The sequence below is a fragment of the Acanthaster planci genome, linkage group LG10 (assembly GCF_054643075.1).
Source record: "Acanthaster planci isolate LZ-2023a linkage group LG10, COTS_SCS, whole genome shotgun sequence".
Taxonomy (NCBI): Eukaryota; Metazoa; Echinodermata; class Asteroidea; order Valvatida; family Acanthasteridae; genus Acanthaster; species Acanthaster planci.
This window is the reverse complement of record NC_141786.1, coordinates 3,904,420-3,910,289: the sequence shown is the minus strand read 5'-3', so window position 1 is coordinate 3,910,289 and position 5,870 is coordinate 3,904,420. Positions and strand designations below refer to the sequence as shown.

Here is a 5,870-nt window from a genome sequence, read left to right as displayed (position 1 = left end):
TCACTTCAGCTCTTGCGACCAATGGGGAAGTACATCAGACTGGGGGAAGAGTCTCAGCAGCCCCCGTGTTCTCACCTGTTGTGGGATAGATCTACACAGAGACTTGACCAACATGAGAGCTATACCTCGAAAGGAGTCGACTCGAGTTTCAAAACCTGCAATAGGTGGCATGCACAGAAATACCGAGAGGTATCTCAGTGCAGATTCTATTTTCACCAGTTCAGATGAAACCCCCCCTTTTTTTTACTGCAAGACAACATGCTCAGCCAGTATGAAAAGCCGTTCAAGAAAACTTAGTATAGCCATATACAACTACTTGATTCAAAAATTGCCTACGCTCACTGTGACTGTCCAGCTGGCTGTATTACTTCCGGAGTTGGCAAGTTATCTTCATGGTGTAAAATCTGTGCCAGAAGAGGTTGCATGCACCTCACGACTAAGTCTGTGGGTAGTCCCTATATATGCTAAGTCACATCCGATGAGAAGCCTGTGATGGATGTAACAGTGAAACGGCTAAAAAGTGACAAGATGATCACAGGTTGTGGAATTGAATCAACTTTGTATGATGCAAGAATGCCATGGTGTAGGATAAATGACAAGGCAAAGTTGACATTTCAACAGAAACTGCGTGAAACCTCTCCTGGAATACCATTTTCTATCTTGTTCTGAAAGAAAATGAAACCACATTGTACAAAAACACCAGATTTGGTCCTGCACCACTTGGCTCACCAGTGAGCTATCAGTGCTCTATTTTTAATCCCATTCACAAGGCTACAGTAATTTTCCCTGAGACATTGAGTTGGTCATTGAATACCCACAAAGATTTGTGTGCTTATCCATCATTTCCATTGAAAACTGTGCCTATATACTCAGTTAATTATGTCCCTGCCTCACAACTTAAATCTACGATCTGCTCATATATTCAACAGATTGATGAAACCCAAATAGAAAATGATACACAGAAGAAAAGTTCATGAGCTAAGTGGTTCAAACACCGACAGTTTAAATTTACTGCTTCAAAGTTCCGTTCTATTTTAATTCGAAAGAAGTTAGACTGTGAATTTGCCAAGGGTTTTGGCGAGGAGAAACCTGTGTCAGATTTTCTGAGAAAAAATTTAAACATGGAAATGATTTTGAGCCAGTTGCTGCCAACAAGTATTCATAGCACATGAATGGGTCTGGGCATGCTGTGCGACTTGAGAAGTTTGGTCTCGTGACCAAACCAAAGGCTTGTTGGTGAGGTGCCTCAATATACCGCAAGGTGGTTGATTATTTAGCGGAGAGTCCTTTCGGAATTCTTGAAATAAAATGTTCTGAAAAACAAAGATAAAGACCTACTTACAGCACGCCACGATCCTAATTTCTGTTGTGAACTTGACAATAGCATCCCTGTTCTTAAGAAAGATCATCCATACCCCATTCAAGTGCATGGTCAGCTGGCTCTAATCGGAGCAAAATGATGTGATTTTATTGTAGATACACACAGAGGTTTGATGATTTAAAGAATGCCTTTTTACTTGCCATTTTGGAACGTGCTCAACAAAAAATTAGCAAAAGTTTATTTTGGGTTTTACACCAGAGTGGCCAGTGTTAAATTCCAGCCAGTGGCCTCGTCAAACTGTGCATGTCATTCCTTGTATTTGGACCAATTCACTGAAAGATCGAAACTAGTCCGATCTGGTACACGTTTAAAATACCCCTTGATGGAATTAGCCGAAGCCTTTAATCCACACTGGTGGCTTGTGCATTTCTTTGGGTTTTTTTCGTACTGCGTGGATCCAGATGTACAGTTATGAATCTATTGAAGGTAACTCATGCACAGTACATGTATTTTTGAATCATTTAACAATACGTGTAAGCAGTTATCAGCATGAAAAACATTGGGATCAAATGTTCAAATGTCAGCACATACCCCTTGCTAAAATTGTAACTGTATAACTCATTATGCATTTATTGTATCTTGTTGTTGAATTCTTATTCATTCAACAGGAAAAACAATTTGGATGCAAACAAAACCATCAGGAGAATAGCAACCATTTAAAATACAGTACACATAAAGGTACTTCAATTAAAGATTGTAAGACTTCGTGGCTTTTTCAATGGAGTGGGAAGTGTACACATTACCAGCGATTGAAATTAGAGGAATAAAGCTATTTGTCAATTAACAGTATACATTCCAAATCTGGTTGGTGAGCCATGCATTGAGAGAAATGGGACTGTTGAAAATACGAAATTGTTTTACCTTGTTGCCCTTTCTAAATGGATTCTCTCAGCTGCTATTTGCTGTGTTTCAATGGTTGTTCAAACTGATTATAGGTCTCAGAGGCCTTAGGAAGGCAGGGATATTCGGTTTCACACTCACAGGCCTGAGCAAATCCTTAATCGTAATGCTACGGTCAGCCAATACAACATCACCTTTTTCAAACAATTTTGGGTCCAGAAAAACCACTTCGAATAACTATTTCTCTATCTGACACTGATCCTGGATAAAGTTGACTGATGAATGTTATTGCATCACTTGGTGCAATGCCAAGAAGGCCCTTGTATGTGATGTGGTGCCTATAATTAGACCAGAACTTACTCTGAAAAGTCAAAGAATCTGGGACCTGTGCAAAAAATTCGGAGCAATCAATAATGACTCTGGTATATGTTTGTTCTGAAGATGGTGTCTTTACTTGGGATCCAAGTACAATTAAATACATGAAATTAATCCACGTTACACAGCGTCTGCTGACACTTGACTTATATATGCCAAATGTTTTACGGAAAAGCCCTGCCTCAGCCTACAGAGAACCAAAATGAATTGTTCTTTAGCTGAAAGATACGCTACTCACAGGCTTGTGGAGAGTTTTATATGAACTTGAAAAGCTGTGGTCTGCATCTGTATATGGCTACAGGTCGTTGTAAAGCAGAACATGATGGTGCAGTATCTCTGTTTGGAGTGTTGGCAATAACATTCTCACAATAATCCCCAGGATTCAGAAAAGACAATATGGCCGATAGCAAGGAGTAACTAGGAAATCCAGTGCAGTGTTTTGTTACAGAATTTATGAATGTTTTTGGCTCATTTCTTTCATTGTGGCAATTTATCGCCCTCTGCAGTCTCTGCACTGTTTCATTCAATTCTGAGACTTCATTGGAGTGTTCATTCTCAGTTCATTGGCCTGAGCATCGCAACCACTGTGGCTGTCAGATAGGGATATATCATCACTCACTGGTCCTTCATCATTTCTTAGCAGGTCACCAACTGCACCACTTGAAGTGCAGGCATCTTCAGAAGACCTTCGAAGAACTCGGCGCTTTTGGGGGAATTAACTGTCACACAGGACATCTTTTGGCTCAGAATCAGGCTTAGGTCGCCAGATTTCATTTAGTGTTTTCCTGATGTCATCATCCTTAAAGTGGAGATTGCATACTTGGGTGGACTTGCCAACAACAAACCCATCACGACCTTGAAGATGATTTTCATGCACCACCTGGCGGTGGCATGATGGAACAAAACACCCGAAAGCAACGATTTCATGTTATTACTAAATCAAAAGAAATGTTGGTACCTATTAGCTTAAAATATCCATCCAGGGCTCGTGACATGAGAAATTCACCATTACAGAGTCTTATAGGTCATAAACGTGTAAAAGCTTACATGTAGAATACTGACTGAAATGAGATAACGACCATGTTGAAACTGCACGTGATAAGGTTGAATGTGTTATCTTTGATTACGCCGTGTCCCTGTCTCAAGTTCAGTGTTTCAGTCTAATTCAGAGGGGCATGTCCACGTACATATAGTACATGTACATGGTACATGCATAACCGGGTAAAGAAAAACAAAAAACAATACATGTATCGGGGCTCCTTGGAAATGCATCCCGATCCTGATATTCTGATGTAATTCATAATGTCGTTTTTCCCCTTGCAAAGTCAAAGTGAAATGATAAAGCTGAACAGACAATAATGATAAATACTCTCACTTCACAAAAAAATCATGAAAAATACCTGAACGTTTTTCAGGGCTCAAGATCAGATTTAAATTAAAGCTCGTTTCCTCCACTTCCACGTGCCTTTAAATTTTCAGTGGCTTAACCTATGATTCACTTTGAAGTGAAGATATTTCTCGATCTCCAGAGAACATTACCACTCAAACTAGTCATAAGGACCATCGCCATTTCAAAACCTGATGCCACTAAATAAAAAAAAAAGTGATGCTGTCGATAAAACATTTAGTCCACGTGCCATGACAAAACAAAGTATTTGACAGCACACAAATCATGGAATCGGTCCGCAAAGGTAACTTCGGGGCTAGCTGCTTTGTCTGGTTAGCCTGCCGCTCCATGAACCTCGATCTGGACCACGAGAGGGCGCTTTTCCTTAATAGCAACGCAAGCTCCTTTGGTACTAACTAAGTATCTCTGGGTTCACAAACGACTGGGAAACGTTACGGTTGCAGTTGCAATCGGTAACAACAAAGTAAACACTCCTGGTCCTGACCAACGCGGTTTCTTTCAACGGATAAGGGGGGGTGCTTCTGCTTGAGGTAGATGGTCCTAATTAACAGAGCTGAATAGGTCTATAAGGAGAGTAGTGCCAACTTCAGACTTAGGAACCAACATTTCTGTTAATTCTATGTGCCGTACAACATGCATTTAATGTGTGTTATGATTGTCCATGTGCACTGACGCAAAATCCACCTGTTTGGTCTCAACAACTGATGCACTGATGTCACAACTTTCTCTGTAAACTTTTCTGGGCTTAAATAAAGTGTTGCGCCATCATTTAAGATGTCTATTTTTAATGTGTCGCTCGTTCTAAGCTTCAGATTTAGTAAATGGTAATATTGTTTATCTACAGAGACAGATTGGAAAATGCTCAGTGCAAATCTGCACAGTGACCCAGGTCTAATTCACACGGCCATAAGTTAAGTTACACCATCCTCGATCTTATATTTGTCAAAACGGTGACTAGTTTCGACAGTGCAATGTCATTAAGGATAATGAACTTACACGTGTAATGGCGAATCCTGCGGCAACGTACATCATGAAATTAGATGAACTCAGAATTCAGAATTAACGGTAATTAGGCTACCCTAACTTATCCAAACCATTCATTTTACAACGTAATAGTGAGTAGAATACTGGTAGTGTTTTTAATATATTTTTGACCTTTTTTTAAAAACAATCAAGAGTTTACAGTGAACTAAAGATGATCAAGCACTTTAAAAAAAGTCAAACCAAACCACTGTTGTTCCACCCCCCCAAAAAAAATTATGTGGGAAATAATCAATTGTCATAAATAACCCTGTAAAGATAATCAACTGTAAAGAACGTTCATCGCCATCTTGAGAGCCTTTCATATTTCACAGCTTATTTGAGCCAACTATGTTTCTGTGACAAACATTTTGTTAAGTTTCGGATACAACGTTCAGAAATGTTTGACAGTACTTCTCCCCTTGGCTCTTGTTTACTACGCTTAACTTTCCACAGTGTTGTGGTCGAGTCACCAATGTCGAGTCCGAGTCCTGGGGTCTCAAGCCTCGAGTCCGAGTCCAAGTCTCGAGTCACAAACCACCAGTCCGAGTCCCGAGTCACAAGTCGTGAATTAAGTTGTCCAGCCAAGTATTCTAAGTCCATGGAGGAACATATATGATCTAAGTTGTAAGTTTGTTGTGTGTTGTTTTGTTTGATGTTGATTAAATTACATCCATTGCAAAAGCTATGGGTACTTTTTTGCCTATGAAAATCATCCACTATTTAAACTTTAAACTCTAGTATCTTTATTTCTTTAGATAGGGAGTAAAAGGCTAAGCCGGTTTTAAAGTACATTTAAGACGGGCTCAAAAAATGCGTGAGCCAAAGATGAGGGATTTAAAACCC

General features: G+C 39.8%; 1 pseudogene; it reads right to left on the bottom strand.

Annotated features, from left to right (window-relative positions):
• On the bottom strand, window positions 1-3,524 carry LOC147797601 (uncharacterized; annotated as a pseudogene).
• Window positions 3,525-5,870: the final 2,346 nt, after the last annotated feature.